Raw genomic sequence first — 12,573 nt, 5'->3', positions numbered from 1 at the left:
GATCCCCACTAAGGTAGAGGCAGCCATTGCCAAGGAAAGTGTGCACACTTGGAGGGAACAGAACTGTTTTGGGCCCTGACCCTGCCTCTGACCAGGGCAGAGGTAGATATTGCCAGAGCAGGAGTCTGTGTACAGACTTGGGAGGGAGTGGAACCAGCTCCAGGGTAGAGGTTGCCACTGCAGGTGTGTGCATCTGTGTGCAGACTTGGGAACATGTGGAAACAGCTGAGTAATATGACTCCAACCCCTTCAGTCCCGACCCAGTCCCTAACCAAGGTGGCATACCTGGGAAAAAGTAAAACCAGTGCTAAAGTGCAGCCCCAAGACCTCAGGCCCCAGCCATACCCTCAATCATCATAGAGATGGCTATTACATCTGGGAGAAACCCAACTCCCTTAGGGCTCCTGCTCTAGCCCCTTGGGCCCTGACCCCACCCCCAATAGGGCAGTGACTGCCATTGAGCCTAGAAGAAGCCCAGGCTCACATCTGGCTTTGGCTTCAGCCCCTCTGAATCCAGCCCTACCTCCTAGCAAGGTGGTGGGTGCCAGATCACCCAAGGGGAAGGCACAGCCTGTGCTCATTTCAGATCCAGATCTCCCACCAAAGCCACTGGGCACAAATAGACTGCAAAGGGATGCTCCCACACAAGGATTTGCCTTCAAAGACTGGGATAGATAACTGTTTCACCTAATTTTGTAGAGACAGAGAAAGTTAAACAAAATGAGAAGACAGAAGAATATGTTTCAAATGAAAGAACAAGAAAAAAACCCTGAAAAACCCTAATGAAAAAGAGATAGTTTACCTGATAAAGAGTTGAAAGCAATAATAAGAAGAATGTGAAATGAGAAATGACTTTGGGAAAACAGTAGATGAACAAATGATAATTTCAAAGGAGAACTAGAAAATATAAAAAAGAACAAAACAGAGCTGAAGAATATAATAATGGAACTGAAAAATACAGTAGAAGGAATTAACAGATTAGGTGATACAGAACACTTAAGCAATCTGGAAGAGAGAATAATGAAAATCACCCAATCAGAATAGCAAAAAGAAAAACAAATAAAAAAAAAAAGAGGATCATTTAAGGGACCTCTGGGACAACATCAAGCATACGAACATTTGTATTATAAGGGTTCCAGAAGAAGAGAGAAAAAAAAGGGCAGGAAATGTATTTGATGAAATTATGCTTGAAAACTTCCTAAACCAGAAGAAGGAAACAGATATCAAGGTACAGGAAGCAAAGAGAATCCCAAACAAGATGAACCCAAAGAAACCCACAGCAAGATAAAGATAAAGATAAATATAATGATAAAGATAAAGACTTTTAAAGGCAGCAAGAGTAAAACAAAGAGTCACATGCAAGGGAACCCCCATAAAGCTATCAACTGATTTTTCAACAAAAACTTTGCAAGCCAGAAGGGAGTGGCATGATATATTCAAAGTGCTGAAAGGAAAAACCTGCAACCTAGGATACTCTACCCAGCAAGATTATCATTCAGAATTGAAGGAGACATAATGAGCTTCTCAGACAAGTAAAAACTACAAGAGTTCATCAATACTAAACCCATCTTGAGTCTTCTCTAAGTGGAAAAGAAAAGGCTACAACAAGAAATAAGAAATTATAGGAAGGGAAAAATCCCACAAATAAGGGCAAGTATATGGTAAAGGAAGTGGTTTAAGCACTTAAATAAGCTAGTACAAAGGTTAAAAGACAAAAATTATAAAATTAACTATAACTACAATGAACAGTTAAGGGATAGGCTTGAAGATGTAAAATATGACATCAAAAACACAAAATGTGGGGAGAGGAGTAAAAATGTAGATCTTTTAGAGTGTGTTTGAACTTAAATGACCCCTAGTTTAAAACAAGTAGATATAGTTATAGGTCAACATATATGAACCCATAGAAAACATAAATCAAAAACTTACAAAAGACACACAGAAACTAGAGAGAAAGGAACACAAGCATACCACTAAAGAAAATCACCAAACCACAAGGAAAGAAATGAACAGAAGAAGAAAAGAACAGAGAACTATAAAAAAAACATAAAACAAATAACAAAATGGCACTAAGTACATTCCTATCAATAATGACTTTAAATGTCAACAGACTACGTGCTCCAATCAAAAGACATAGGGTGGCTGATTGGATAGAAAAAACAAGACCCAAGACCTATCTATATGCCGCTTATAAGAGACTCACTTCAGAGCTAAAGACTCACACATACTGAAAGTGAGGTAATGGAAAAAGATATTTCATGCAAATGGAAACAAATGGGATATATATATATATGTAAAATGGAAAATTATTCAGCCATAAAAAGAATGAATTTTTGCCATTTGCAACAACATGGATGGACCTGGAGGGTATTATTCTTAGTGAAGTAAGTTGGACAGAGAAAGACAAATACTTCATGTTTCTACTTACATGTGGAATCTAAAAAATAAAGCAAATGGACAAATACAACAAAACAGAAACAGACTCCTGGATACAGAGAACAAACTAGTGGTTACCAGTGGGAAGAGGGGTTGGGGGGAAGCCCAGGATTGGGGACGGTGATTAAGAGGTACAAACTACTAGGTATAAAGTCAAAAAGATACAAGGATGTAATGTACAGCACAGAGAATATAGCCAGTATTTTATAATAATTTTAAATGGAGTATAACCTATAAAATATTGATCCATTATGTTATACACCTGAAATTAACATAAAATTGTAAATCAACTATACTTCAATTAAAAAATTTGAAAAAATATGTTCAACATCACTAATTATTAGGAAAATGCTAATCAAACTAAAAATAAGATACTGGAACATACCTAAAGTAGATCTTAAATCTAAAAAATTTAAAACACCAAGCATTCACATGGAGGTGGATCATTTGGAGCTCTCATACATTGCTGGTGACAATGTAAGACAGCATAACCATTTTGGAAAGCTGTACTTCAGCTCCCTATAAAGTTAAACATGTACATACTGTATGACCCACACAAAAACCTATACATGAATATTTACAGCAGCTTTGCTTATAATAGTTAAAAAATGGAAAACAGTAGCTATCATTCCCCAAGTGCTTAGAAAAACAAACTGAAGTACATCCATATGATGGAATACTGTGCAGCAATAAAAAGAATGGACTTTAGATTCATGCGTAAACATGGATGAATCTGAGATGCATTTTGCCAAATGAAAGAATTCAGACCTGAAATGCTACATGGTGTATGATTCTAATTATATGACATTCTGCAAAAGGAAAACTATAGGGAGGAAAACAAGTTAATGATGCCTGGAGCCATTGGGGTGGGCAGAAGAGTTGTCTTTAAAGGAGTAGCACAGGGGAATTTGGGGCTGGGGTTTAGAACTCTTCCATATGGAACTGTGGTGGTAAATACATGACTCTATACATTTGTCAATCCTTTAGATGTATACACCACAAAAATAAACAACTATTTACTGCACATTAATAGAAAATCAACAAGGATGTAAATAAAGATGGAATATAGACTGTGCAGAAAAATGAAGGCCATAGCTACCTAACTGGATGTCAAAAAAGGATGTCAAGATCAGGAAAATAAAGAGAGGGGAGAAATCTTCAACTCCTTATTCCATTGAAAAGTCCTTGCTTTCTTTCCTTTCTCTGGTGCACTTGTCCTGCAAAATACCATTACATGTTTGGTCAGCTCCCATACATGGCTATTGAGTGCCTCAAAGTAACTAAAACCTTTTCAAAATAAAGGTATTCAACCCCATGTATTGTCCTATTTTTCCCAGCTAAGCTCTCTTTCACATTTCTCATATTCCCAAAACCCATTTTTGAAATTACCTAGAATTTCCACCATATCTCCTCAATTCTCTCAGCAGATAATCTGGTGACCTCTTTCAATGTCTTGAGCCTTGATCCTTTCCTTTTATTTGCCAGTGTACGGAATAATTAGTTGGTTCTCTATCATCCTCCAAAAGTGAGCACTGAGGTTGTTTTTAGTGTGATCCTGAACTCAGGGATTTAAAAATATTTTATTATATTTTTATCCATTAAATTATTGTTCTTTTTGATGCTCAAATTTTCTCAATTTTGGCCATTAGGAAATACTTCAAACTGGACCCTTATCCTGCTGGTACAACCTCAGTAATCACCGATAGCTCTTTTGCTTTCCAGTATAAAAAACTTTCCAGATCCATATTGTATATACCTTGTCTGAGACTGGGATTCAGCCATTTGTTCAAGAAGCCTTTACTTATTTTAATTTTTAAAAAGGTTACAAGATGGAAATTGCAGGGTGTTCAAAATTACAGGGTGTTTTCTATTCTCTTTTTGAAACACTCTCCTTTAGTTTCCAATACATTACTCTCTTCTAATTTTTCTTTAACTTAATTGGATGATTCTTCTCAGTCTTTATAAGTGTTGATTTCCCACACAATCTCAACATACACACATTCTCCAGGTGATCATATCCATTCCTCTAATCTACATAAACTACACCCTTATGACAATATTTTTCAATCTAAGCTACCAGCAAGGGTCTCTCTTATAAACTCTCTATTCCTCATCACATTTCTTCATTCCTTTTTCTTTATAAAAATCCCTCCCTTACACCTTACACCACCCTGTGTCCCCTCCATATCTGTTAATGTCACTCCACCACCACCCATGCAGATTTTCAAGCCAAAATCTAGGGGCCCTTGTGGAGTCCCCCTCTTTTTCTAATTTACCACTTGCAGCCCATTACTGAGTCCTGTCAATATTAACCACTACCAGAGTGGACCACAACACCCTAACCTCCAGAAGTATTCAGCACCTCCTAATGGGTATTCTGCCTTGACTCTTGGACCCTCTTCAGTCTGCTCTCAGCAGAGCAGCTGGCAGAATTTTAAAAAATGCTTAGACATGTTACTAATCTCAGCCTAAAACCCAAGGCTTACCATCACATTTAGAATAAAACCTAACCCTTTATCATGGCCTTCCAGGCCTCTGTTTACTTCTCAGCCCTGATCTGTCCCCTTATTCACACTTCGCCAGCCAAATGGCTGTGTCTATTCCTTAGACACAACAGGTTCATTCTTCTCACTGAATCTTCACTCTTTCCAATAACTCTCCTGGGAATGTACTCCCCTATCACATCTCTTATTTCTAATAGCTCTCTTAGCAGTTTCCTTCATCTATCTGGAATTTATTGCAAATGTTTATTAAATAATAGAATGAATAAGTGGATAAAGCTGAATAAATCAATATTTCTTTCTTCAACTTTGTTCTCCTTCAAAAATCTTCAGTTTTGATGTCAGAATGAGATCAAGTACCAAGAGTAAAGGGAGAGGAAAGATACAAGAACTTGAAGGTAGGAAATGCTTAGTATAGTTATTGTAGTTCAAGTATTGGAAAATTCAATGAAGAACATGTAGAAGTAACCTGGCATCTCTGTTGGAGTCTTACGTGAATATTAAACTTTAGATTGTTAACAATAATAAGGACACATGATATTTAGATCTATAGCTTAGGCAGTTTTAATAGATATGGAGACACGCTACTGAAATGCCTTTGCTCCTAAGATTGTACCAAATTTTCACTTAGAGTTCTGTGATGTGAGACTTGAAAATTTGTGAAAAGAAATGAAAAAAACACTATTTTCATATATGTGTGATATGGTTTTCCTTGGCTAACTTATAAGAAACAATGTTTTCAGGGAATTTTACAGCACTTAACAGTCTTGTTCTACTCTCTTTTGGCCTCCATTATTTCTGATGAGAAATTAGTAGACATTCAAATTGTTGTCCCCTAAATGTAATGTATAATTTTTCTCTAGATGCTTACATGGTATTTTTACTTTTGATTAACTTTTTTTAAACAGTGTGACTATGATGTGCCTAAGCATATGGTTTTCATTGCACTTATTCTGCTTGGGGTTCACTGAGCTTTTTGAATCCATAAATATATCATTTACAAAATTTGAGAATTTTAAATCTATTATTTCTTCAAATATTTTTTTCTGCCATATTCTCTCCTCTCCTTCTGGGATGTCAATTACACATATGTTAGATCCTTTGTTATATTCCTATAAATCCTGATCATTTGGTTTCATTCTTTTTTCCCTCTGTTACTCAGATTGGATGATTTCATTGATCTACCTTTAAGTTCACTGATCCTTTCTGCTATGTATTCATTCTGCTTTCAGCCCATCTACTGATTTAGTTTTCACATTTCATGTTCGTTCATTTTAGAATGAAACACTTGATTTTATTTTATAGTTTCTATTTCTTTGCTGATATTTCCTATCTTCTTATTCATCACAAGCATGTTTTCCCTTACTTCACTGAGCAGAGTTATAACAGCAGGCATAAAATCTTTGTCTACTAATTCTAACACAGAGGTTATCTTGGGATTAGTTTCTGTGATTGTCTTTTCTATTGAGAATTGTTCATATTTTCTTGGCTCTTCATTTGCAAAGTGATTTGGCATTATATTCTAGACATTCTGAATATTACGTGTGGTGGCTCCAAATTCTGTTACTTTCTTATGAGGAATGTTTATTTTTTGTTTCTTGGATGTTTGTTTGTTTGTTTAGACAGACAATAAACTTGTTTGGACTCAAACTGAAAACTCTTTCTCTCGGGTGGAAGCTCCAATTTAAATTACACTCACTTATCCTTAGCTGGGTGGCTTCTTGTTGCATGGTTCAGGGGCTACCAGAGATTTGGGCACAGTTATATAGAGAAGCTGAGGGTCCTCTCTATTTATCACTCTTTTCCAGAATTCCCCCTTCACTATCCAGTTTCTGTAGTCTCTTAAATTCTTTCTTCTAGTTCTTCAGTCTACAAGGCCTAACTATGGGTTTTAATAAATACTTTTAGTAACACCACTAGGCACTGACTACCTGCACTCTCAGGTTAAAAGTCATAAAAACAGGAAACTCACCATGGTAGTTTCCTTTCCCTTTGTCCAAGTGCTGACTTCCCTCTTCTTTTTGGTCACTCTCCAGTAATTTCAGGTACATTTTTGTCTGTTTACTTGTTTTCTTTTGTTTTGTTTTTGCACTGAGTTTATAGTTGGTATCCTCAGGAGACTCAGTATGATAGAGGTGTATTTAGCTATCCTGGCAGTGGAGTTTTAAGGAATATTCTTTACTTAAAATTTAAAATAAAGTTTACTTAAAATTTTAGTATTTTTGATATCAAAGTACTAAAATATATTTAAATGAGAGATAATACTTAATGTTTATTATTATCCAAAATCAAAGTCTTATTTTTTCCCTTCAAGACTTTGCTTGGACTTTTAGAATGAAAGATTATAGAACAGTTTCATAGTTTATCCTTTTCTGTAGCTTATTAAATGCGATTTTCATTACTTGGTTTTATTCAGTGACTATTTTGCATGGGCATAGTTTTTGGCCATGGGTATACATTGAAGGATAAATTAGAATATCTACCCTTAAGAAGCTCTATTTAATAGAGGAGACCAAATACATCAACAAGTATTGTAACAGAGGTATTAACTGCTATATCATAGATAGTTCCAAAGTGCTTTGGGAACACATGGAAAGGTAAAATTAGCTTTGCTTGTAGAGTAGGTGTGGAGGGACCAAGGAAAACACTGTAGGAGAAGATAAGATTTATAAACTGAGCCTTGAAAGTTTATAAGAGCTCACACGTAGTTCAAATAGCGATATATATATATATATATATATATATGTATATATGCACATGCATGCATACTGAGGGTCAAAAGCCATGAATAGTTACCTTTTAATGATGCTGTGCACACTATGTAGCTATAAATTTAATTAATTTGATACCATAATTGACATTTCAGGAGAGAATGTGATTTCATTAGGGAAGGCAATGATTTCTTTAATTCATTTTGAAAAACTTTTAATTTTGAAATATTATAGATTTATAGGAAGTTGCAAAGATAGTACAAAGAGTTTCTGTGTATTCTTCACCCATCTTCTCCCAATGGTCACATCACACATAATTATAGTACAATATAAAAACCAGGAATTTAATATTGGTATAATGTATGTGTATAGCTCTATGCCATTTTAACACAAGTATAGATTTGTGTAGCCACCACAGCATCAAGATAACAGAACCATTACGTCACCACAAAGAATTCCCTCACACAACCCCTTTATTATCACATGCATCCACCCCTCCAACTATCCCTAACCTCTGAAATCCACTAATCTCTTTTCCATCTTTATAATTTTTTCATCTTGAGAATGTTATATAAGTAGAATCACCTTATGTGACCTTATGAGACTGGTTTTTTTCACTCAGCACAATGCCCTTGAGATCCAACCAAGTTGTTGCGAGTACCTATATTTATTGCTGTGTGTTTTTCTCTCAACATTACTCTAGCTGCATTCCTAAATGTTGATAAGTTGGGTTCTCATTTTCATTAAATTCAATATATATTTTTATGTCCCTTTAGACTTCTTTCTGAACCCATGGATTATTTTGATTCCAAGTGTTTGTAGGCTTTCCTGTAACCTTTCTGTTACTGATATTGATTTAATTCCATTGTATTCAGAGAACATACTCTGTATGATTCCAATTCTTTTAAAATTTGTTGAGGTATCTTTTATGACTCAGGATAGGGTCTGGTTTGGTAGATGGTCCATGGGTGCTTGAAAAGAATATTTGTTCTTCTGTTGTTGGGTACAGTGTTCAATAAAAGTCTCTTAGCTCATGTTAGCTGATATCTTTGTTGAGTTCTTCTCTAGTCTTGTTGATTTCTAACTGTTCCATCAATTACTGAGGGAGGGGGTTTAAAGTCTCTAACTGTAACTATGACTTTATATCTCCTTTCACATCTATCAGTTTTTTTTTTTTTTAATTGAAGTATAGGTGATTTACAGTGTTGTGTTAGTTTCAGGTATGCAGCAAAGTGATTCTTTTTCAGATTCTTTTCCATTGTAAGTTATTACAAGATATTGACTTTAGTTCTCTGTCTTATGCAGTAAATCCTTGTTGTTTATCTATTTTATATACAATAGGGTGTATCTCTTAATCACAAACTCCTAATTTATCCCTTCCTCCCCATCCCCTTTCCCTTTTGGAAGCCATAAGTTTGTTTTCTATGTCTGTGAGTCTGTTTCTGTTTTGTAAATATGCTCATTTGTATCACCTTTTTAGATTCCGTATATAAGTGATGTCATATGATTTTTGTCCTACTCTGTCTTCCTTACTTCAATTAGTATGATAATCTCTAGGTCCATCCATGTTGCTGCCAATGAGATTATATCATTCTTTCAGAATTTGCTCACCAAGGGGGAAACAACCTCATCTAGTTCTGTAATACCTTTCACTTTCCCTCTCTCTCTCTCTCTCTATCTATCTATCACTATATACATCTCACATCTTCTTTATCCATTCATCTGTTTAGCTTGCTTCCATATCCTTGGCTATTGTAAATAGTGCTGCTGTCAACATTGGTCACCCACCCTCTCTTCATCCAAATATCCAATATGTCAAGGAAGAAGTCTGTGAAATTGGGCTTGAGGGTAGAGAATGGTATTTCCTGAATCAGTTTTGGCTCTGGGCGTTAGTTGTGGGTGGAGCCAGAAGGAGGGTCCAGTGCTAGGTTTATAAAAGCAGGAAGCAAGACATCTTGATGTTAACTCTCATCACAACTGCTGCAGTTCTTGCTGGGTCGACTTCATTCTTTCTTCCCTGGAGGTGGAGACTTGCAGGGGGCAGGGGAAAAGCTGAAAGTATGTAATGTCAGGGCTTCTTGTGCAAAAAGTGGGTTAGGAGTGGGGGTGGGGTGGGGGGATGGGAGGAATGGGGGATGGCTAAGCCCCCACATGTTCTGGGGAAGGCCCACACAGGAGAAAGATGGATGGGCCAGGACTATGTACTTGGAAGTACCGGCTATGCCCCTGGGACCCTGACCCTTACCAGGGTGTGAGCCTGGCAAGTTGGTTTTACTTTTCAGTTGACACTACCCTGTTCTAGGATCTGGGCTAGGCCATGAAGTGGGGAGGGGTGTGCTTGGCAGGAGCAAGGTGGAGGGGAGGGGAGGAGAGAGGTGGGTCTGCCTGGAATGCTTTGGCCTCTCCCATCCCGTGCTCCAGTCTAACAGTGACTGAAGGAAGAAACCCGCCACCACGGGCAAAGAGAAGACCCATATCACTATCATCAGCCATGTGGACTCTGGCAACTCCACCACCACCGCCGGGCATCTCATCTACAAGTGTGGAGGGATCGACACGAGGACCATCGAGAAGTTTGAGCAGGAGGCAGTGGAGGGAAGGCACCCGCCGTTGTCTAGGGTCTGGATGGCGCTCATCAGACCGTTCCTCGGCTGTTTGCTGCCCTGCCATGTGCTCACGGTGCTAACACGCTGGGGGAGGGGGGAGGGGGGGGAAGGCCCCCCGCCGTGTCTGTGTCTAGGATTGGCAGGGAGCTGGAGGAAGGATGTCCAGCTCCTGGGTGGGTCTGGTGGCAGAGCATGGACAGCAGGGTGCGCTGTCGGGTCTAAGGCACCGCTGAAGTCGCCAGGCTAGACCCCTCTGCTCACCATCGATGCTGCTCTACTCACTGCCATCCCTCTGTAAACGGGCAAGTGCTCCTTCAAGTACACCTGGGTGCGGGACAAACTGAAGGCAGAGAAGGCAGAGAGAGAGCAGTGGCAATGCCATCGACATCTCCCTGTGGAATTCTGAGACCAGCAAGTACTACATCACCATCATTGATGCCCCGGGCCACAGGGACTTCATCAAGAACATGATCACGGGCACCACCCAGGTAAAGCAGCCCATGTTCCCAGGGGCGTCCCTATGGGGGGGAGGGACGGTGGAGGGAGGGAGGAGAGGTTCGGAAGGGGAGGAAACTTAGGCTTTATTTCTGGGACTTGGGGAAAGTCAGTATCATAAGCCTTAGAAGGTTTTCCTCACCCCATACCAATCATCAATTCTGAAAGAACTGGAGGAGGACAGACTCTAATGAGGAGGCTCAGACACTGTCCCCCTTTCAGGCTGGGGCAGGGACCAGGTTTTCTGACACCCGGACAAGTAGGTCACTTGGAGTCTGGGAGGAAGGAACTAAAACCTCATGTGTGGGACTGGGTGAGAGTTTAACTAGAAGGTGGGACCTCTGTGCACAGCAGCAACCAAGGGACCGACGAATTTGTCCACTTCTGGAGAGGGTCCCATGCCATTCCATACGTTCCTGTAGCGTTACCAAGGGGCCTGGGCCTGCCCGAATCTCTAGCGTCTTCCCAGCCGGTCCGGCGCTCCCTCTTCTCACTAACCCCTTAACCCCGTGATGTCTGTGTCCTGCAGGCTGACTGCGCAGTGTTCATCATGGCCGGCTGCTGGGCGAGTTCTAGGCGGGCATCTCCAAGCAGGGGCAGACCCTCAAGCATGGGCTGCTGGCCTTCACCTTGGGTGTGAAGCAGCTGATCGTGCCCGACAACAAGATGGACTCCACCGAGGCCGCCTAAAGCTCCGTGTGCTTCCAGGAGATCACGAAGGAAGTGAGCGCCTACATCAAGAAGATCAGCCTCAGCGGTCTTTGTGACCATGTAGCACTGGCACAGCGACATGCTGGAGCCCAGCACCAACGTGAGTGTGGGCTGGGTCTGCGGGTGGCTGGGCGGGTGGGCACCTGGCACGGGTCCTGGTCGTGGTCCTGGGGTGGGTGCCCAGGTAGCCACACCCCGGGCTCACCTCTCTTTTCTCCACAGATGCCTTGGTTCAGAGGCTGGTAGGTTGAGCGAAAGGAGGGCAGCGCCACCAGGGTGACTCTGCTGGAAGCGCTGGACTCCATCCTCTCTCCCACTTCCCCGGTCAACAAGCCCCTGAGGCTGCCTCTGCAAGACTTGTACAAGATTGGAGGTGAGGTGACAGGGCTTCTATAGGAATGATGGAGTTGAATGAGCTCCGGTGTGTGATTTGCCAGGGTTCAGATCCTGACTTGTGAGCTGGGATAAAGTGCCAAAGCCCCCAACATTTCCAGTTTATCTGATACACAGCGTAAATAGCCAGTCATCGGATTCAGAGCTTCCTACCAGTGCTGCAGGTGACCTTGGTCCTTGATCCCAAGAACCAAGGGACCTCCCAGGAAGCCATTTCTCACTGGGTGGGTCTAGAATTGTTGTGACTGCCTGCCCTTCTCCTATTGCACAGGTATCGGCACTGTGCTCGTGGGCCGTGTGGAGGCCCGCTTCCTGAAACCCACATGGTGGTCATCTTTCCTCCAGCAGTGTCACCACTGAGGTCAAGTCTGTGGAGATGCACCACGAGGCCCTGCCTGAGGCCCTGCCCGGTGACAACGTGGGCTTCAACATGAAGAATGTGTCCCTGAAGGACGCGGCAACGTGGCCAGAGACAGCAAGAACGACACCCCAGATGGAGGCCCATAAGCTTTGTGGCGCAGCTAAACGCCTGGGGAAGTCAAGGGCCTTGGCGCTCTTCGGTGGTAGAAGTGCTTGTTAGGAATTAGTCCTGAGGGACTTCCCTGGTGGTCCAGTGGCTAAGGCTCAGGCTCCCAATGTAGGGGGTCTGGTTGGATACCTGGTCAAGGAACTAGATCCCACATACTGCTAACTAAAGTTCCCAACATGCTACGAAACTAA

At 40.7% G+C, this 12,573-nt stretch overlaps 1 pseudogene; it reads left to right on the top strand.

The window, feature by feature from the left end:
• The first annotated feature begins 213 nt into the window (after positions 1-213).
• Positions 214-12,360, top strand: LOC103076211 (elongation factor 1-alpha, oocyte form-like; annotated as a pseudogene).
• The last annotated feature ends 213 nt before the right edge of the window (positions 12,361-12,573 follow it).

The sequence above is a fragment of the Lipotes vexillifer genome, unplaced genomic scaffold (assembly GCF_000442215.2).
Source record: "Lipotes vexillifer unplaced genomic scaffold, Lipotes_vexillifer_v1.1 scaffold1282, whole genome shotgun sequence".
Lineage (NCBI taxonomy): Eukaryota > Metazoa > Chordata > Mammalia > Artiodactyla > Lipotidae > Lipotes > Lipotes vexillifer.
Note: the sequence above shows the minus strand (reverse complement) of the source record. Positions and strands in the feature narration are given on the sequence as shown.